Below are 21,968 nucleotides of genomic sequence, written 5' to 3' on the forward strand. Positions count from 1 at the left end.
ATGATGATTATAATGATAGTGGTCTTCCGGTGCCGCCTACTATGGAGGATAAATTTAATTATGATTACAATATGCCTCCTATATTTGATGATAGCTACTTTGTTGAATTTGCTCCCACTACAATTAATAAGAATGACTATGCTTATGTTGGGAGTAGTAATAATTTTATGCATGAGACTCATGATAAGAATGTTTCATTTGATAGTTATATTGTTGAGTTTGTTCATGATGCTACTGAAAATCATTATGAGAGAGGAAAATATGGTTGTAGAAGTTTTCATGTTACTAAAACACCCCTCTATATGCTTAAAATCTTGAAGTTGCGCTTGTCTAGTTTTCCTATGCTTGTTGCATTATGCCTACATGACTTGTTTATTTACAAGATTCCTTTTCATAGGAAGTGGGTTAGGCTTAAATTTTTTTTAAATTTGCTTCTTGATGCTCTCTTTTGCTTCAACTCTTATTCCTTGGGAGTGCATCATTAAAACTGCTGAGCCCATCTTAATGGCTATAAAGAAAGCACTTCTTGGGAGATAACCCATGTTTTTATTTTACTACAGCAATTTTGTTTTATATTTGAGTCTTGGAAGTTGTTACTACTATAGCAACCTCTCCTTATCTTTATTTTATTGCATTGTTGTGCCGAGTAAAGTCTTTGATAGTAAGGTTCATACTAGATTTGGATTACTGCGCAGAAACAGATTTCTGTCTGTCACGAATTTGGGCAGGGTTCTCTGTAGGTAACTCAGAAAAATCTGCCAATTTACGTGAGTGATCCTCAGATATGTACGCAACTTTCATTCAATTTGAGCATTTTCATCTGAGCAAGTTAAGTGCCTCTAAAAAATTCGTCTTTACGGACTGTTCTGTTTTGACAGATTCTGCCTTTTATTTCGCATTGCCTCTTTTGCTATGTTGGATGAATTTCTTTGTTCCATTAACTTCCAGTAGCTTTATGCAATGTCCAGAAGTGTTAAGAATGATTGTGTCACCTCTGAACATGTGAATTTTTGATTATGCATTAACCCTCTAATGAGTTTGTTTTGAGTTTGGTGTGGAGGAAGTTTTCAAGGGTCAAGAGAGGAGGATGATACAATATGATCAAGAAGAGTGAAAAGTCTAAGCTTGGGGATGCCCCCGTGGTTCATCCCTGCATATTTCAAGAAGACTCAAGCATTTAAGCTTGGGGATGCCCAAGGCATCCCCTTCTTCATCAACAACTTATCAGGTCACCTCTAGTGAAACTATATTTTTATTCCGTCACATCTTATGTACTTTACTTGGAGCGTCTGTGTTCTTTTATTTTCGTTTTGTTATTTTCATTCTCTGAATAAATTCATGCTTGTGTGGGAGAGAGACACGCTCTGCTCGTTCATATGAACACTGGTGTTCTTAGCTTTACTTTTAATGTTCATGGCGAAGGTTGAAACTGCTTCGTTCATTGTTATATGGTTGGAAACAGAAAATGCTGCATGTGGTAATTGGTATAATGTCTTGAATAATTTGATACTTGGCAATTGTTGTGCTCATATAGATCATGTTTAAGCTCTTGCATCATGTACTTTGCACCCATTAATGAAGAACTACATAGAGCTTGTTAAAATTTGGTTTGCATGATTGGTCTCTAGAGTCTAGATATTTTCTGGTTAAGGTGTTTGAACAACAAGGAGACAACGTAAAGTCTTATAATGCTTACAATATGTTCATATGTGAGTCTTGCTGCATCGTTTTATACTTGAGTTTGCTTCAAACAACCTTGCCAGCCTAGCCTTGTATTGAGAGGAATTCTTCTCATGCATCCAAATCCTTGATCCAAAAACTATGCCATATGTGTCCACCATACCTACCTACTACATGGTATTTCTCTGCCATTCCAAAGTAAATTGCTTGAGTGCTACCTTTAAAATTCTATCCTTTGTCTTTGCAATATATAGCTCATGGGAAAATAGCCTTAAAAACTATTGTGGTGAAGAATATGTAGCTATGTATCTTATTTCTTATATAGTACAAATGCCCGTGCGTTGCCACGGGAAACAATATAGAATTTTTTAGCGCATATGCAAAGAAAACACACTGCAAATTCACATGATGAAAAGAGATGGCTAGATAATATTGCAAGAAAAATACTTTGCCTAAAAGATAGATCAATATGAAATGTAATTCTACATCATATGCATGAAGGCAACAACCAATAATTATCTCTGCATGCCAAGATTTCACTTCATTCCTATCTTGCAGCAGACGTTTCAGCCGTCTTCCTTTGACTAATTTCATTTTTAATCCATATACATCTTGACGGTTACATGTTTAGAAAAGACCCTGAAACAAATAAAAATAATATCATGTTTCATACATGACGTAAAGCTTAAAGTGAAAGATTGTTTCTAAGTAGCCTAAGGTTATCTTCAAGACACATGCAAAGTTGCAAATGCAAAAGAGAATGTATCTAAGAGAATGTATGATTTTTTATTTACATAGACAGAGTAATAGAAACATCCATATTCTTGAGATTTCGATTAGGGGCGCAAATATCTCGCTTTTTCTACCTACCATTTAATTATCCTAATTTATCCATCTGGCCTTACTGAAATGCTTTCAATCAAGATGAAAAAAATTATTGTTTACCACAATAGCTTAATAGAATCAACACTGCAGTTCAACACATCGAAACCTGGCCACTACTGGAACCTGCAAAACTGAACTAAATCAGGATGCTAATTCGAGGAAGATCATATTTTTCTGGTTCTTAGAGGAGAAAAGGCCCACATCGATCATCACATCTACATGCACACATCATCACAGCCTTTGTACTTTGACCATGGCCCTAGCATATAGATGTACATATGCAAGCAGAAAGAGGGTCAGAATGAAGCAGAATTAAAAAAAGGACTTCAGTGGAGCTATAATGTTTTTTTTCCTTTAATGCTCCAAATTTTTGCACATAACTCGGTAATGTTTATCAGTACAAAACGATCTAATATCTATATCTATCATTCGGTTATAGAAGCTAACTACATAATGTTGTCTGAACTTGATCTCACATTCTTTTCATGATAGAAATAGAAATAAAGACAACTTTAAACATTTTTTGATATAAAACCAAGAGAAAAATCCCAAAGATAATTCATTCATAAATAAAAAGGTGTTGTCTAGTATAGCAGTATTGAGCCTTATTACCTGAACTCCCCATAGATGTCTAGTATACACCGGTACCTACTCATGATAATCTGGTTGATACCCATGGCTAGTTACATGAAAAAAAACGAAATGATGTGATTAACCTACAGTTGTACCTCATGTGATGATTTAGAAAGAAACACCATATTTGACTCACCCCGTTGTTGATCTGCTAGTGCTAGCCCTATCCTCCCTCCACGCGAGCACGTGTCATCAGCTCCTGCGACCAATTCGCCCTCCTCGGGTCCTGGGACGGCAACATCCAGTGATGTCGTGGCCCGTGGCCATCAGTGGGGTCAGGGCCATGTCATCGTCTCCCTGGACGCCTCAATGGCGCATCGACTGAACTCTTCCTCGCCGAATTCCTCGAGGAAGCTAACTGGCGCCGGAGGAGGAAGTGACACAAGATCGCGAGCTAAAGAGCACCCCAACCGATACTTCTGAATTCCATAATATAGATCATAAAGACAACTCAAGTAACAATCATGATTACCAGAAGATCACCATTTCAGGATTTGAGTTCCTCGGAGAGGATTGCCCATCTGGCTATCGTAAAAATTGAGATGTTACAAAAGTATCAGTGTCCAATAAATTAATTGGAAGCCTATGTCTCTCATAGTTACGAGCCCAGTTAGATTCTGAAACATTACAATGCACAGCCCCAAAGTTCTTCCATTCACGTGAATCAAAAGCAGTATTGGACCATGTCCTTAGCAATTATAAAAGCCTCAATACTCAAAGCTGCACAATGGTCACACAGAACAACAATACACCACAAAGGCATTAAATCAAATACTTGAAGAGCAATCGACTTCACCTTATTAGAATGCCGTGGATACGATCTGGAGCGGGGTGTGGATGTATCCCGTGTCGGCGGCCTACCTGAGCACGATACAACCCACGCATGGATGCTCCCTTACAAGTATCTAGAGCTTGAATTCAATCTTCGTTCTAGGATCCACAAATATGCAGATCGAGAAGAATTCGAGGGCCACGAGTACTACCTATAGAACTTGAAGGGGACGACAATGACGAGGCAGAGCGTGAGTTTGAAGTTAAATCGGCCTGACGAAGTTAGAAATTGGCGAGCGATTCCTCGCTCCCAACGCTCTGTGCATGGCCTGGCAGAGGGGAGGAGGACGGGGATGGAGGCGGAAATGCATCTGAGGAGCATGGAGGTACCAACCTGTGAGAACGAATTTGTTGTCATCGGAGACATCTCTGGAGAGCTTGTCAATGTAGCGAAAACATTTACCATCAGCCGCCGTGGTCTCTGATCAGGTTGGCATGTTGCGGTACATAGAGGCGGCTAGGCTCGCGTGGCGGCCTCGTGTGCTGGCTCGTGGAGACCGACGGCGTTGACGGTCGATGCGGCGGCGCCGTTGGGACTCGCGCGACATCGGCAGGTAGGCTCGAATGGAGGTATCGCTTACTGGCTCGTGGCGGACGACGGCATGCTGGATCGAGGCGGCGGTGTCGCGGAGACTCGCGCGGCGGCGGTGAGCAGGGTCGTGTGTTTGGCGGCCGACGGCGCGCGCAGGATCGAGGCGGCGGTGCCGGAGAGATTCGCCCACGGCGAGCGACAGGCTCGTGTAGCGCCGCCACAATGTGGCAGGGATGTTTCAGAGTCTGGGAGATCAAAGCGATGGTGATTTTTGGGGAACAAAAGGAGAGATAATTGTCTCCGGGCGTCCCATTTTATTTTCCAAATATGTGGATGTGATGTATTAATGAGATTTATGTAGGCTGAAATCATGGAATCATCCTAGACGTCCTATTTTATTTTCCAAATATGTAGGCTGAAATTATGGAGTCTTCCCATCCTATTTTCCAAATATGTGGATTCCAGCGGTGTGTTAATGGGACTTTGATTATATAAATCTAACATATAATGACAATAAAGATACACCTTTTTTAACCGAGTTGTTCTTATCGATAACGAAACCGATACAATTTTGAACCACGTGGTGACAAACTCCGGGTTTATTCTCTCTTCCATGTTAACCACTTGGTTTGGGGTTTTGTTAATGTTTTTATCCACGTTTCCAACTTTTTATGGTGGCACATGAAACACCTCCACTTTGCATTTCTCCATCATTACGTTGCGTCTAACATACATGATATGGTAATCCTTGCCCCTCTCGTTTTCTTTAGCATTTATACTTTTCCCTTGCCCCTAGCTTCCCACACGAACAATCTTTGTGCCCCCTCCCTACCTACATACAACATAAAGTAGATATTGTTTAGATTAAAATGGACTCCTAATCCTAGAATTTTTCTTGCACTTCATCTCAAACCTGGAAGAATGAATACCAAGCATTCTCCGGGGCACAATGGACCAATCATACATATCTATACTTTGAAAAATTAAGATATGAAAAAGGCATTATACAATGGTAGATAATTTTGCTTATAAAAAGTTCATGATCACATTAAATATTCTGGACTATATATTGCTCCAACTATTACGTTACATAAAAAACCATGACCTAGAAACATGACCGGGGGCACCGTGTTTAATGGCCATAGATGCGCCGAACTTGTCTGCCCGTTCGTGAGTAGAGGGATCGGTAGGAGGGGTGCAGCTTTGCATGCCCTCTACAACTCCTTTCCTTGTCAAATAAAACCGAATATAACTTACTTCTTGTCCAGCGGTGAATTCAACAGTTGTATCATGTTTCTCAAAATTTGTTCTGATGTTTTTGTGTGCTCTTCTCATATCCCTCTTTTGATGTGACTTGTACATAAATAACATGGCATGTAAAACCTACTTCAAATGACTTGAAACTATGGAAAACACTTACATCCAGAGACATTATTCAGATAGTTGTTCACTTTGCAATAATATGCACAACTACTGCAAGTACAAGGCTACTGTGATACTGAAAGGGTAAGTGTAGTATGAGATGGTTAACTAAGTAGACGTAATGATCGACAAATCAATGGTCCTCACATGACAGTGTATGTACGGTGTGAAATAATAAGCTGACAATAACTCTCTCCGGCTAATATGCTAAGGAAGCTGTACAAGAAATTCAAAGGTTAGCGAATTCTAAATAGCAGTAGAACAATTGAACTCCATTGGCGGTGGTCTAGGCACCATTCTTCTATCTAATATGTTTGTTGTGCTCATCTGGCTTCAGAAAATGAGAAATGCAGCAGACATCTTTCTCTCCGGTAGCCATCATGCACCCATCTAGCTGTCTTGACAGGGGCCTTCTCTACCCCACTCAGTAATATGAAAATTCCATCTTCATTCCTCCTCCATCTGTCCAATCTTCGGAACATAACTCTGCAACTTGATTTACACTTATAAAATAAATTGGTTAGGCTGACTAAACAAAAAAACATAGCTGAAATATTACAGTCAAACTCCCAGCTTCTCTACACAATACAAACATGTCAACATGTTTATTTATAATTCTTAACATTTGTTGACATTATGTAGCGATGCTTGTAGTTTAACATGAATATTGCAAATTGAACAAATTAAATAAATACACACTGAAAGATAAAATATACAACTATGTACATCTCACAAGTCAATTCATTACAGCGACACTGCCTTATTGGTAATAACAAGAAAGGATCCACCAATCTGAACATTTAGAGCTGTTTGTATACTTATAAACACACCATGCCAAATTAATATCCTCACCTCACAATTCGTTGTAGTCCTCACTGAATACTACCATGCATGATGATGAGATTAATGCACAGGACCAAAACCCGCAGCGGGTTATTAGCCAAACTCCAGGATACCTGCAGCTGAAAGAGTGCGGCAAATTAGCATGAATGGAAGTATACAAACAGGAAACATAACCTTCTATAATGCATGATAATCTCGCATGTGCGTGCAGTATTTAACAACAAATGTTCATGAAAAAGAAAGAAATAAACTTTTTTGCATCTACAATTAGGAAGCCCTCTACTGTCCACTTTGGATAGCTCAACATCTTCCGGAATGTAGGGGTAGTACTTTGAGTGGATAACAAGGTCAGAACCAGAACACTGCGAAAAAACATCATGGTTAGTCTCACTACATGTAACCAGTCATCAGAAAAGGTTGCACAATATGATTAATCAGCATACATGGTGCATACCAGCTGCGCTGAGCCAGGATTGAAACAGATGACAAACGTGTATCCTATCCCAGTCACGCATCATATAAATGTGAGGAGTATGGTGTAGTTGTCACCAATTGACGATCTCAGACTTTTGAAGAAGTAAAACATGGAGAGGTAAATGATCGGCTTCAAGACTGTGCTAAAATGACCGACTATGGTATGTCAAGGAAGTAGACCAGTGTGCTCATGCCAGATTCTCTCCCTGAAGTATTGCAGCCGTTCAAGTGAAAATGACCTCAACGCTGAAATCTTGCACAGAAGAGCTGCACCAAGCATAGATAGTAAAGTCAGTGAACTCCCCTATCAAGAATGGCCAACATGATAGTATCTAAATAACTGAATGCAAACGACAATGATATAGTCAGGCATCCCGAATGTTGGGTCGCTGAGTTTCGCAGTTGTACTAAACCAGAATACCAGATCGCAGCTAGGCCTAGGATCAGGAATTCAATACCAAGCAGTCTACCACCACGCAACAGCTGTTTCTTATCTTTGTAGCAACATATATGAAGTAAAAAACGACCAGAAAGCCAATCAAAAAATTCAAAAGAGGCATGTAACTGAATACTGATGTACCTTCTCATGTAGAACTTGTATTGTTTTAAAATTCCAGGCGTTCATTTACTGCACAGATCATTAGGTTTTGGCAAGCAATTCTCAAGACGGTTGCTTTCTTCTAAAAAAAAAGTATTCCTTGCGACAGGGGATAATGAGGGGTTGATCCAGACAACAAATAATCCAGACTGATTTGCTGGCTTTCTTCACCCATTACCTTACATCATTTCTCCATGTCACTTGGCACTTTGAGTCCCTTATAGAGCATCCAGTGAACTGGTAAATGCATATAATTAATCATGCATGCTAATTTATAGGGCACACTAAAATAAAGGAGATGGGTGCCTTGAGGTTGTGGTATTGCAGAATGTGAAGTTCGAGCCTAACATCTTGACCCCTTCAAAAGTCACAAGCCTAACATGGCACCGTGAACAAGTAACAGTAGCCATGTTAGTTCCCATGTTAAACAATTTTCTGGAGAAAAAAACATAAATAGCGTGCATACGAATTCAAAAACAAAAACCTCTAGAGCTAGTTGTGCCTGAGTAACTTGCATAGATGGCAGGTTACACACAGGTATTAAATAATTCCAAACGCCATGGTAAATAAGTTGATGTCCGATCCATTATATTTTCTCATCATAGGTATACAGGTATTGCTCTCCGAGCACATTAAACATTTTTTCTTCAACGCCTGCAAATGCATATGGCCATCCAACCTGGTGGGGCTAATCCTATTTTTTGACAACCATTTTCTGAAAATACCATGCAAATGAAATATTAGACTGTTTACCTTGAAGATTATTGCTCAATAATCCACCATTCTACGAGACATCTAGCAAGGCCTGCCAAGGTTTGTGCATTGTGACAATACTGTAGATAGTGGGCTTTCTTCACACCTGCAAGAGAAGTGAATCCAAGTTCAGGATAGTGTTCCATATGATGTTTTTAACATTCTGAAGCTTTGTACTAATAATATTATCGACAGGAAACCGTACAAAATTTCTGTTACTAAGAAAGCACAAGAAAGAGCATAAATCAATAATGATTGATCAACAAAAATATTTTAGATACCCTGTTCTTTAACACCTGCAAGTGCATATGCTCATCACACCTGGTGGAACTAATCCTATTCCTCAACACCCGACATCAGCATGTAAATCAAGTTACAGTTCACATAATATTGAGCTAGATCTGCAAATCTACCTCCCATCTCTAATTGTGGTGACCTTTGCCATCACCTGAAGGGCTGGTTGCACCTTTATTTTCAGTAAGAATAACAGAGAAGGGTATTTAGCCCCAACGCTACCGTCTTTATTACAAAAAAAAATCCAATTTTTTTTATTTCATTAGATATTGAAATAATCTACCTTCCATCTCTAATTGTGGTGATCAAGCTTTGATTTCAGCGGAACAAATGTTCTCAGGGCACAAACTGCAAGCCCCATAATGAACTGGGTAAGATCTCTGTCCATGTTAGTAATAATTAATCAAATCTCAACACACAACAGTAGCGACAAAAGTAAGTACATGCGAACAGGGCGCACACCTCCTAGTTTGGAAAGTGAACATCCCAAAATCCCACATGTTCTTGTGCATGGAGAAGAGAGCGACAACACTCCCCTAGTTGATCATACAGTGACTGCATAATGCAAGTAACCTGCCGAAGAACAATGTGTTAAAAATTCAATTGACACGAGCACTAACTATGCTGATCTAATAAAAGTTCTAGATAAGAAGTTAATATACTAAGAGAGCGCGGAAGGTAGTACTGAATAAATTCCAGAAGCTTACTCTATGTATGATACAAATCTTTTGATGGAAATCACAGGGTTTGAAGAGAAGTGGAATTAGTAATTCCAGTAATAATAACTGCTGCATACACGGTACCCATGGCATTAGATATATTATGCTGGATCTCCTGGCAATATAAAACGACATCATGGACAGCTCACCACGAATACCGCTATTAACACGTTCACCAGGAAATTAGTGGCGGAACCAGGACATACCTTCTAGAGCCAAAATTTCCAGAAAATCATCCCAAACATCTAGGAAATAATGACAATCCATCAGAACCGAACTGCAATATACTGACAATTCCTCTAGTATCATCAATTTTGCTTCCACAGGTAAGAAAGAAACCGAGCATAGAATGACTAAGCATATACTTCCTAAAGTAAGCTATTTAGATTCATTGTTGGGTTTGCTTAGGGTCTCGACGATTTATTTGGTCTGCCTGAAATGCAACATAGACATGTATGAGTAGCAGAAATGTGAACATGAAACAGGTGTGGGATTAAAAGCCCGTAATGAATGGTCAGTGGCATCTCTCCCTTGCACCATCGGTACACAACCATGCTGAACTATGCATATCCTGAAGCCAAAGTACACCATGGTGCTTCTTCATTTCTGAGTACTTTCAGTACAGTGATATCAGGAATCAATCAATAGATGAAAGTGATATTCAATGCATAAATCATAAATTAAACCTCAACTATTATTTGTGTCTGCGAGTAAACAAATTGATTTACAATTTAGAAACAACAATAAGTTCAGACCAACCAGATCAGGAATATCTAGCCTTTATTTTACATTCATGTAAAAACTACAGAAATCATTTTGCATTCAGGCATTAACACAAAAACTCCAAGTGCAGAACTACAACAGACGTACATTACATGTGCATACTCATTAACTTAAGAAGAGGAGATGATGAAACCGTCAGGTCTGAAGTCTGAACTTCAAGCCTGAGCAGATGTATCAGGTCAATGGATGGATCAAGCAATTCGGATAGGGTGCTACAGCTGATTGAAGCCTCCATTACTGATGACATGAACCAAGAGCTCACTGGAGTAATCTCGGATAAAGAAATCGAGGAGGCGCTGTTTCAGATGGGGCCAACGAAGGCGCCGGGACCAGACGGACTGCCAGCCCTTTTTTACCAAAGACACTGGTCTTTGTTGGGGCAGTCGATTTGTAGAGCTGTTCGTGATTTCTTGGATGGGAAGGAATGCCCTGCTGAGTTTAACGATACCATTCTAGTGCTTATTCCTAAGGTCAATCAACCGGAGTTCTTGACGCAGTTTCGTCCGATAAGCTTGTGCAATGTTCTGTATAAGATCGCGTCAAAAGTGGTCGCAAATAGGTTGAAAAAAATTCTTCCCATTCTGATTTCGGAGGAGCAAAGTGCCTTCGTCCCTGGTAGGCTTATTACGGACAATGTGTTAATTGCTTACGAATGTGTTCACGCCATCAGGAAAAGGAAAAGGAAGAATCCGCTATGTGCAGTAAAGCTTGACATGATGAAGGCCTATGACAGGGTCGAGTGGAGTTTCCTAGAGTTGATGATGCTAAAGATGGGCTTCTCCATGAGATGGGTGCAGATGATCATGCGCTGTGTGCGATCGGCCAGGTTCTCCGTGAAGCTGAATGGGGGTATTTCGGATTTTTTCACTCCAACCAGAGGTTTAAGACAGGGAGACCCCTTATCTCCCTATCTTTTTCTGTTCTGTGTAGAGGGTTTCTCCGCCTTACTTCGTCAAGCTCAGAGGGAGAAGCAGGTCGCCGGGGTCGGCTTTGGGGGTGCAGGGCCGACAATAACTCACCTGCTTTTCGCTGACGATAGCATTGTTTTTTTGGAGGCAAGTGTGAGTAATCTGGTAGCACTCCGGGGTATTTTGCAAGTGTACGAGGAGTGTTCAGGGCAAAGAGTTAATATGCAGAAGTCATCTATCTATTTCGGGAAGGGATGCCAGGAGGAGAGAAGGGCGGAGCTCAAGAATGTCATTGGTATTTCATGCGAGGCCCTGTCAGAGCGTTACTTGGGCTTACCAACTGCGGTAGGGCGATCGAAGGACGGGGCGTTCAAACACATACCTGATAGATCCTGGAGCAAAGTGCATGGATGGAAGGGGCAGGGGCTTTCGATGGAAGGGAAAGAAACTTTGATTAAATCGGTCTTACAAGCAGTTCCCACCTATCCTATGGGTTGTTTTATGCTATCCAAGAAGATGTGCAGCAAGCTAACATCTATTGCTTCGGGGTTCTGGTGGGGGTCAGCGGAAGGGAGAAGGAAAGTCCCATGGATTAGTTGGGATAGAATGAGCACACCTAAGAGAAGAGGAGGAATGGGTTTCAGGAATTTCTATGCTTTTAACCAGGCGCTTTTGGCTAAGCAAGCATGGCGAATCCTCACGAATCCTACATCCCTGTGTGCCAGAGTTCTCCAGGCGAGATATTTCAAGGGAGGGGGCTTCTTGTCTGCTAGTTGTCCAGGGGCTGCTTCCTATACTTGGAGGAGCATTATGCATGGGAGAAATCTTCTCCAGGAGGGCCTGATTTGGAGGATTGGTAATGGGACGTCCGTCGATGTTTGGAGAGATAGATGGATACCGAGGGAGGGGCTACAACGTCCACTGGGACATAAACCCCATACCTCTGTTAGCAAAGTGGAAGAGCTGTTATTACCAGATGGGCAAGGCTGGAATGAAGCGAAGCTGAACGAGCTATTTTATGAGAGTGATGTCGAAGATATTATGAAGATTTCGGTGGGAAGTGCTGGAACAGAGGACTATATTGCTTGGAACCAAACCAAAAACGGGATCTTCAGTGTCAAGTCGGCATATCACCTCAATATGCAGCTGAAGGAGAGGCGTGCTAACAGGGCTGGCTCGTCGAGGTCTTGCGAGGAACATCGGGGATGGCTTTCTCTCTGGAGTGCGGATGTGCCAGGAAAAGCGCGGATCCATGTATGGCGTATGATCAAGAATGGGCTGGCGGTGGGGTCAGAGTTAGAGCGGAGAAACATCAAGCCCGGAGTCAAGTGCATTGCTTGCCACAGGGACGAAACCCTCCTCCACCGCTTTTGGTTATGCCCTCATTCGGTGGCGATCTGGGAGAAGGTTAGAGCGGCCTCGGGGCTCCAGCTGTCTGGCCCTCGTCTCACAAGCCACCGACCTTCAGAGCTCGGGAGTTGGCTGTTGGATTGGCTAGGGCGGTTGCCTGACAAGGAGCTGTCGGTAGGAATGATGGTGCTATACCAGATGTGGTTGGCTAGGAATGATGCGAGGGACGAGGAGCAAATCGGAAACCCTGAAGCTATTGCTAGAAAATCGTTGGCCCTTGTGGAGGAATGGCTAGCGATCAAAGAAGGATCAAGGCGTGTTGTGCAGCGAGAACGGGAGCACTGGCTTCCACCGGAAGAAGGATGGTACAAGATAAACGCCGATGGTGCGTTCATATCCTCTGCAGGCAATGGCGGGTGTGGTTCTGTGATTAGAGATCACTTGGGAGCGTTTGTGGCGAGTGAGTGCCATTATCTGCCTGTGGTTTCTGACCCGGAACGTGCTGAGCTACTTGCATGCAAGAGGGCTTTGATCCTTGCCAGGAGAAAGGGTTTAAGGAGGATTTACTTGGAGACTGATTGTCTAAGTGCCGTGGCGAAGATCAAGGGCAGCGAGTTGGACCGGTCCTTCCACGGTCCTCTAGTCGAGGAAATAAAGGAGCTGCTCAAGATGTTTGCTGGTCACAAGATTAGACACGCGCGTCGTGATGTGAATGGCGTAGCGCATAAGTTAGCTAGTGTTGGCTGCGGAAATAAATTATGTAACACCTGGTTGGTTTCCCCACCGGAGTTCATTGTAAGTTTGTTGGCATCTGAGTATGCCGGTTGATTAATATATGCAGCAGCTTGATCTCAAAAAAAAAATGTATGTCATCTCTGACCTCCATTGACCCAGAAAAGAAATTACGTAGTCATTGTCCACAATTCACCAGCGTACAAATACATCACATTAAAGATAGAAAAAGAAGGAAAAAACAACCTAGCAATAGTGGGCGTTGGTGCAGAACCGCATGGCAGCCTGGATGGCGCCGGACTTGAAGGTTGGATGGCGCACTCCCCCGGCGGCGGTCTGGTACGAGGCGAAGGGATGGTGTCGGCCTGGCCGTGCTCCGCTGTAGAAGCTCCTGATGGCCGAAGGAAAAGGGCGCGGACCTTGGGAGTGGCCGTAGGAAGAGGGGAGGCGGCGACCTACACAGTTCCTGCGGGTGACGGAGAGCTCATGGGTGACCGGGAGACGGGAAATCATGGGAGAGAGGGCGGCGAAGGATTCGGCCCGAGCGGGGAACCCTAGCCGCCATGCTTGGTTCTAGCGAGGAAAGAGGACGGGGGAGAGAAAGAGGTATCGCTCGGGCTGGGCTTGGGTTGGGCCCGATTGGACAGGCAACCGACGCGGGATTTGGTGGGAGGGCAAAAATGTCCAAAAAAATATGCTTGACGAAACCTCTGACCGGAGGAAACAGAACAACTTCGTTCTTTTTAAGTAGTAGAGATAAGTTGCTTGTTGAGCGGTAACCATGTTTCTGGGGACGCCATCAACTATTACACCTTTGTTGAATATCATGTGAGTTGCTATGCATGTTCGTCTTGTCTGAAGTAAGGGTGATTTATCATGATCAAACGGTTTGAGTATGCATATTGGTAGAGAAGAACATTGGGCCGCTAACTAAAGCCATGATCCATGGTGGAAGTTTCAGTTTGGACAATCAATCCTCAATCTCTTATGAGAATTTTAACTGTTGTTGAATGCTTATGCATTAAAGAGGATGTCGGGGGGAAGACCCCGGGTAGGGCAATGGACGCGGAGCAGCCGGCTAGAGGTTGGCCGGCTCGCGGCAAAGGCCGGCTGAGGAGCAGCCGGCTGGAGCCGTGGCCGGCTGCCTCGGAAGCCGGCTGGCTCTAAGTCCTAGTCGGCCTGGCTACGGCCATCAGCGCTGTGGCTAGGCCGACTTCTACAAGCCATATCCGACTGGGGTCTATACCTCGGACCGACTCGAGGCTGGCGAGTCTTGCATGAGAAGGAACTGGGAAGGTGGTCCGGGTTCAAAGGTCCACGCTGACCTCACTCACCGTAAAGCACGGGGCACTGTAGAGCAACAGTGCCACGCGGCGGACAGGCCATCATCGCCTACGACGGTCCGTACCGGCTACAGGGCATGATGGCGACAGGGACATCTCCTCGCCATGCCGCTGACCTCCTCTGGCGGACGGGACAGGCCACTACGCCTCAACGGCTCCATGACGTCAACGCCTCGGGAAGGAGCGGAAGCCGGAGCCGGCCAAGCCGGCCGCAGACCATAGGGACTTCTATGTAAAGTGCCAGCGCCTATATAAGCTGGGCTACCCCCCTCGTGCGGGGGACGATCGATCATTCTTACTTCACTCTAGACTTAGCGCTGCCCTGTGAGAGAGACCTTCGTCTACCTTAGCCTCCCAGGAGCAGCCGGATACAGCTCTAGGAGCACCATTGTACTGTGATATCATCTTATACACACATAGCAGGAGTAGAGGTGTTACCTCCATCGGAGGGCCTCGAACCTGGGTACGTCGCCGTGTCGCTCGTGCCCATACCCGCATCCGGATACCGCCGTGAGTCCATTAGGAACCACCTCGATTAGCCACCCTATGGCATATGCCGTGACGATACCGCGACATTTGGCGCCCACCGTGGGGCCTTCAGCGTCCGCGGCCGGTGTCTTCATCCGGACGGGCCTCACCATCACCACCGGCGAGCGGGTCGCTTCAGGCTTGATCTGGAGATTCGGCTCCCTCGACTGCATCAGCGACAACGCTGGTTGCTTCACCGACAGGCCATTTCCTGCCGGCGGCGACATCATCAGCTTCGGCGGCTTCGACGTCTACGTCGCCACCGTCGCACCACCGCGCTATCCGCGCCAGATCCTACGCTGCGCAAGCCCTCCCCCTGGAGCCGGCGCCAGCCTCACCGCCGCCAGCCCCTGCGTCATGCACGAGGTCATGGCAGCCGGCGACGAGCAGCCCGCCAAGTCCACGCGCGTCCGCGGCCCCGACCTGGAGCGCAACGTCGGCGGGCATGCGTCCGCATCAGGCGCAAAGCCACCACCACCACCATCCCGGCTGGAAGAAGTCCGGGCAAAGCTGAGCAATCCGCTCACCACCGGCGCCGGCGCCGACGCCGCCACCGTCGAGGCGGACCTGGAGGCGCACCGCGTGCTCCTCCTCAAGCAGACTGAGGAGCTGGCTGCTGCTAAGCGCCAGTGGGACATCACCCAGCGCGAGTACAACCGCGCCCACGGCCTCACCCCAGGCGGAGACAACCCCAGCCGAGCCGGCCAGATCCGCCGCAGAGGCCGCGACCTAGGCGCAGAGATCGACCGTGACGGCGCAGACGCGCCGGCTCCGTCAATGGAGCTGCCCATCTACAACACCCCCGACAAGAACGTGCTCGCGGCCGAAGCCGCCGCAGAAGAGCTGCACCGCCTCGAAGGCGACGAGTTACGCCGCCAGACCGAGCGGGTGGCTGAGCTGGTGAAGGCTGCCAACCGGCAGTCGAAAGACCCCAGGTACGCCCAAGATCCCAAAGCTTCTCACGCTCGTGGTGCCGCAGGCAATGCCAGGGACACGGCCGAGTCCATCTCCCCAGCGCCAAGCCGGCGCAACGACTCCCGCGCCACGCACGCGAGCTCAAGCCGGCCGAGCCGCCAGCCAGGCGGCGGCAGCAGCCGCAGCCGGGCCCCACCAAGCCGGAACCAGGAGCAAGACTCCGAGCCTCGACACCCGCACCGGCCGACTCCAGAAGTCGGCGGCGCTCGCCAGCCGGCACGCTCCCGGCTGGGCCCGCGCATTGAGCCGGCGGACGCCCGAGACCGCCTCGACCGGCTGGTCGAATCCCGCATCGCGGAAGAGGAGGATCCAGCCGGCCCCAAGTGCTTCGGGCCCCGCATCGCCAACGAGCCCATGATCGACGGCTTCCAGCTCCCGCGCGACACCCCCAAGTACGACGGCACCGCCAAGCCGGAAGACTGGCTGCTGGACTACTCCACCGCAGTCGGCATCGCCAGGGGCAACAAGCGCTGGGCGGTACGCTACTCCCCCCTGATGTTGATCGGCTCCGCCCGCACCTGGCTCAACAACCTGCCAGCCGGCAGCATCAACGGCTGGCTGGATTTCGAAGAGGCCTTCATCAGCAACTTCACCGGCACCTATCGCTGGCCGGGTCACCCTCAGCAGCTTGAGATGTGCAAGCAGGGCCCGGACGAGATGGACCGCGCATACCTGACGCGCTGGTGCGAAATGCGCAACTCCTGCGAGGGTGTGCATGAGATCCAAGCCATCAGCTTCTTCATGGGAGGCTGCCGGCCCAACACCATGCTGTGGCACAAGCTACGCCGCAGCGACCCCAAGTCGATGGCCGCCTTGATGGCCATCGCCGACAAGTATGCGCTGGCTGAGGAAGCCGGCAAGGCGTCGGCTGATATTTCACCGGCCCCAGCAAGACGGGATAACAACAAGCCGGCCGAGCACAAGCCGGCCGAGGGCGGCTCGCATGGCAGCCGGCGGGATAATTACCGCGGCAAGCGGCACAGCGACCAGCCGGACCGCCGATACGATTCTGCCCATGTGGCAGCCGTGTCGGACCATGCGGCGCCAGGCGGCAGCCGGCGCCAGAAGCAAGACCGGCAGTGGAAGACGAAGTACACCTTCGAGCAGATGCTCGACTCGCCGTGCAAGTACCACAGCGGCAAGAACCCCTCCAACCACACCACCCGCGACTGCCACTTCATGAAGCGGCTGACGAGCGGTGAACCCCTCCCGCCCCCACCCCCGCCTCCTCCAGCCGGCGGGCCGGGTGGCCAAGGCGGCGCAGAGAACGCCAACCTCGAGCACCACGAGGCTAACCAAGTGCAGCATGGCCGCTACTTGGCCGAGGATGCCACCTACATCATCTTCACCTCCGAGCCCGAGGACAAGACGAGCCAGCATAGCCGTTCCCTCGAGGTCAACGCGATCATCCCACCGGTCCCCGGTACCTAAACCGGTCGAGCAGGCCATCACCTTCGATCGCCGCGACACACCGGCTGTCCTGCCGAAGCCGGGCAGCTACGCCATGGTCCTCGACCCCACCATCGGCACGACTCGGCGCAGCGTGCGCTTCTCGCGCGTCCTCATCGACGGGGCAGCAGCATCAACATCCTCTACCGCGACACCGCCCGCAAGCTAGGCATCCAAGAAGCCGAGCTGCGTCCCACCCCCACCGTCTTCCATGGCATCGTGCCAGGCCACTGCTGCCAGCCGATCGGCCGAATCACGCTGGAGGTGATGTTCGGGAAGCCGGATCACTTCAGCACCGAAAGGATCGAGTTCGAGGTTGTGGACCTCGTGAGTCCCTACCACGCGCTCCTGGGCAGGCCAGCCCTGACCAAGTTCATGGCGGTGCCCCACTACGGGTACCTGAAGATGAAGCTGCCTGGCCCTAAAGGGGTCATCACCATAGCCGGCGACTACCGCCGCTCCATGGACTGCGCCATGCAGAGCTCCAAGATGGCCCAGACGCTGGTCATCGCGACTGAGAAGCAGCTTATCCACGACGCCGTCGCCCTGGCTAAGGCCGCGCAGGCGGACATGCCGGCTGTGGGCAACCCGGCTGGAACGACCCACTTCCAGCCGGCCGACAACACCAAGAAGATCCTGCTCGACCCGGCGCAGCCGGACAAGTTCGTCACCATCGGTGCCGGCTTGAGCAGGAAATAGGAGAGCGAGCTCACCAGCTTCCTCCGTGAGAATCGGGACATATTCGCATGGTCTCCAAGGGACATGCCGGGTGTGCCGAGGGAGTTGGCTGAGCACCACCTCCACGTCAGGCCTGAAGCCAAGCCGGTGAAGCAACCCCTCAGGCGCTTCGCCGAAGAAAGAAGGAAGGCCATCGGTGAAGAAATCACCCGGCTCCTCGCAGCCGGCTTCATCATGGAAGTGCTGCACCCGGACTGGTTAGCAAACCCAGTCCTGGTTTTGAAGAAGAACGGCTCCTGGCGCATGTGTATCGACTACACCAGCCTCAACAAGGCGTGCCCGAAGGACCCCTTCCCCTGCCGCGCATAGATCAAGTTATAGACTCGATCGCCGGCCGTGAACTCGTTGTCTTTTCTAGATGCCTATTCAGGCTACCACCAGATTCATTTGAATCCGGCTGATCAAATAAAGACTTCGTTCATTACCCCGTATGGGGCTTATTGCTACACGACTATGCCATTCGGCTTGAAAAATGCAGGCGCCACCTACCAAAGGTGCATGCAAAAGTGTTTGCAGGATCAAATCGGCGTAAATGTTCACGCATATGTGGATGATGTCGTTGTAAAAACCAAGGAGATGCCTACCCTCCTTGATGACTCGAGAGAAACCTTCACCAATCTGCGAAGGTTCCGGATGAAGCTCAACCCGGCCAAATGCACGTTCGGCGTGCCGGCCGGCCAACTCCTCGGGCTACCTCGTCTCTCAGCGAGGAATCGAAGCCAACCCAGAGAAGATCAGTGCCATTGAGAAGATGGAACTGCCGCAGTGCCTCAAGGACGTCTAGAAGTTCACCGGATGCCTGGCCTCCTTGAGCCGCTTCGTCAGCCGGCTGGGAGAGAAGGCACTGCCCTTGTACTAGTTGCTGAAAAAATCGGACAAATTCGTCTGGTCACCACAGGCGGATGAAGCCTTCCGTGACTTAAAGTGCGTGCTCTCAACCGCGCCCATCCTCGCATCGCCGGCTTCAATGGAGCCGATGCTGTTGTACATCGCTGCCACCAATCGTGTGGTTAGCGTCGTCCTGGTGGTGGAACGCAAGGAAGCCAGCAAGGAAGCCGGCAAGGAGCAGTCGGTCCAGCGCCCAGTCTACTACCTTAGCGAAGTGCTGTCCCAGTCGAAGCAAAACTACCCCCACTACCAGAAGGTCACCTACGGCGTGTACATGGCGGCCAAGAAGCTCAAGCACTACTTCCAGGAGCATCCCATCAAGGTGGTGGCCACAGCACCCTTGGCGGAAATCATCGGCAGCAAGGACGCCAATGGCCGGGTCGCCAAGTGGGCCCTGGAGCTAGCCGCCCACACCATCATCTACGAGCCGCGCACAGCCATCAAGTCGCAGATCCTCGCGGACTTCTTCGTCGACTGGGCCGAGATGCAATACCCGCCGCCTCGTGCTCGACTCCACGCACTGGAAGCTGCACTTCGACGGCTCAAAGATGTGAAATGGCTTGGGAGCCGGCATCGTCGTCACCTCCCCCAAGGGAGATCGGCTGGACTACGTCCTGCAGATCCACTTCGCCGCATCCAATAATGTGGCGGAGTACGAGGCGCTCATTCATGGGCTGAAGCTGGCCAAGGAGATAGGCGTGCGCCGCATCCTCTGCTTCGGCGACTCCGACTTGGTTATACAGCAAGCATCGGGCGACTGGGACGCGAAGGACGCCAACATGGCCTCGTACCGCTTCCACGTCCAGCAGCTATCCGGCTTCTTCGATGGCTGTGAATTCCATCATGTGCCACGAGCAAACAATGAGGCGGCAGACGCCCTATCCAAGATAGGCTCAACCCGGCAAGCTATTCCGCCGGGCGTTGCCTTGGCGGTTCTCAAGAAACCGTCCATCATACCGTCACCGGACTCGGATTCCATATTCGTGTCGGCTGACCCGGGGGCTTCTCAGCCGAACCCGGGGGCTTCATCGCCCAAGTCGGGGGCTTATCAGCCGAACCCGTCGGCTCCACAGCCGAACCCGGGGGCTTCTCAGTCCAACGCGGGGGCTTCTCAGCCAAACTCGGGGGCTTCTCAGCCAAACCCGCCGGCTTCACAGCCGGACCCGGCGACCATGCAGTCAAAGCCGGAAGCTCCGAAGATGGAGGCCTTGGTGGTCGGTGTATTTGAAATAAAATGCGTACCATCATGGGCACAAGAATTCCTCTCCTACCTCACCGATGGTGTGCTGCCCAATGACAGGGTTCAAGCCAGGCAGATTGAGAGAAGGGCCAAGGCCTATACAATCATCAACCACGAGCTGTACAAACGCAGCGTAAGTGGGGTGCTCCAGCCGGTGCGTCGAGCCGGCTGAAGGGATTGAACTCCTACGGGAAATCCATCAGGGTGAGTGCGGCCACCAGGCCTCCTCCAGAGCCATAGTGGCCAAAGCCTTCCGGCACGGTTTTTACTGGCCGACTGCGCTCAGAGACGCAGAAGAACTGGTGAAGAAGTGCAACGGCTGCCAACGCTTTGCCAAGCAAAAGCACACACCGGCTTCCGCCTTGAAGACCATCCCCATTACCTGGCCATTTGCCGTATGGGGCTTGGATATGGTGGGCCCATTCAAAAAAGCCCGAGGCGGCATGACTCATCTCTTGGTGATGATTGAAAAATTCACTAAGTGGATCGAAGCCAAACCAATCAAGAAGCTGGACGGCTCCACAACCGTCACATTCCTCAAGGAAATAATCGTGAGATACGGCTACCCCCATAGCATCATCACCGACAACGGCAGCAACTTCGCCGAGGGCATTTTCAAACGCTATTGTGGGGAGATGGGGATCCGAATGGACCTATCGTCCGTGGCGCACCCGGAGTCAAACGGCCAAGTGGAGAAAGAAAACGGCTTGATCCTAGCCGGCATCCGGCCCCGGCTGGTGGAACCGCTTGAGCACTCAGCCGGCTGCTGGATCGAAGAGCTGCCCAACGTGTTGTGGAGCCTGCGCACGACGCCAAACCGCTCAGTCGGCTTCACACCCTTCTTCCTCGTATACGGGGCCAAAGCCGTCCTACCGACTGATATCGAGCACGACGCGCCAAGGATCAAGCTCTACACAGAAGCTGAAGCCAAAGAAGCTCGTGGAGATGGAGTCGACCTGGTTGAAGAGGTCCAGCTGATGGCCGAGTCCAGGTCTACCATATACCAGCAAAGCCTCCGACGCTATCACAGCCGGAAGGTCCAGTCCTTAGCATTCCGAGAAGGAGACCTAGTGCTCCGGCTGATCCAACGGACAGCCGGACAGCATAAACGGTCATCCCCATGGGAGGGTCCCTTCATCGTGAGCAAGGCAGTAGGCAATGATTCCTACTATCTCATAGATGCCCAAGAGGCTAAGAAAAACAAAGCAAACAAAACTGACGAGGAGACTAAACGTCCCTGGAATGTCAGGTTGCTTCGACCATTTTATACTTGAGAGCAGGAATGTATGTATCCCTTGTACCCCTTTTGTAAGCTATGAAAAAGTAAGCGCCAAGAGCGCCGATTTCGACAAGTTTTTCGCGTACTTTAT

General features: G+C 48.8%; 1 long non-coding RNA gene across 19 annotated transcripts; it reads right to left on the minus strand.

The window, feature by feature from the left end:
- Window positions 1-5,938: 5,938 nt before the first annotated feature.
- LOC124653634 lies at window positions 5,939-14,042 on the minus strand. Of its 19 annotated transcripts, none has more exons than XR_006988026.1 (7): window positions 13,684-14,042; window positions 9,653-10,270; window positions 9,229-9,518; window positions 7,881-8,757; window positions 7,281-7,567; window positions 6,836-7,188; window positions 5,939-6,486 (listed from the first exon to the last, which is right to left on the minus strand). It is a non-coding gene; the product is annotated as an uncharacterized LOC124653634 (long non-coding RNA). The 19 variants fall into 19 exon arrangements; XR_006988256.1 differs by lacking the exon at window positions 13,684-14,042 and having other exon boundaries at window positions 9,653-9,730; window positions 9,871-10,625; XR_006988264.1 differs by lacking the exon at window positions 13,684-14,042 and having other exon boundaries at window positions 9,653-9,733; window positions 9,871-10,625.
- Window positions 14,043-21,968: the final 7,926 nt, after the last annotated feature.

This window comes from Lolium rigidum, chromosome 1 (genome assembly GCF_022539505.1).
Source record: "Lolium rigidum isolate FL_2022 chromosome 1, APGP_CSIRO_Lrig_0.1, whole genome shotgun sequence".
NCBI classification, from domain to species: Eukaryota; Viridiplantae; Streptophyta; class Magnoliopsida; order Poales; family Poaceae; genus Lolium; species Lolium rigidum.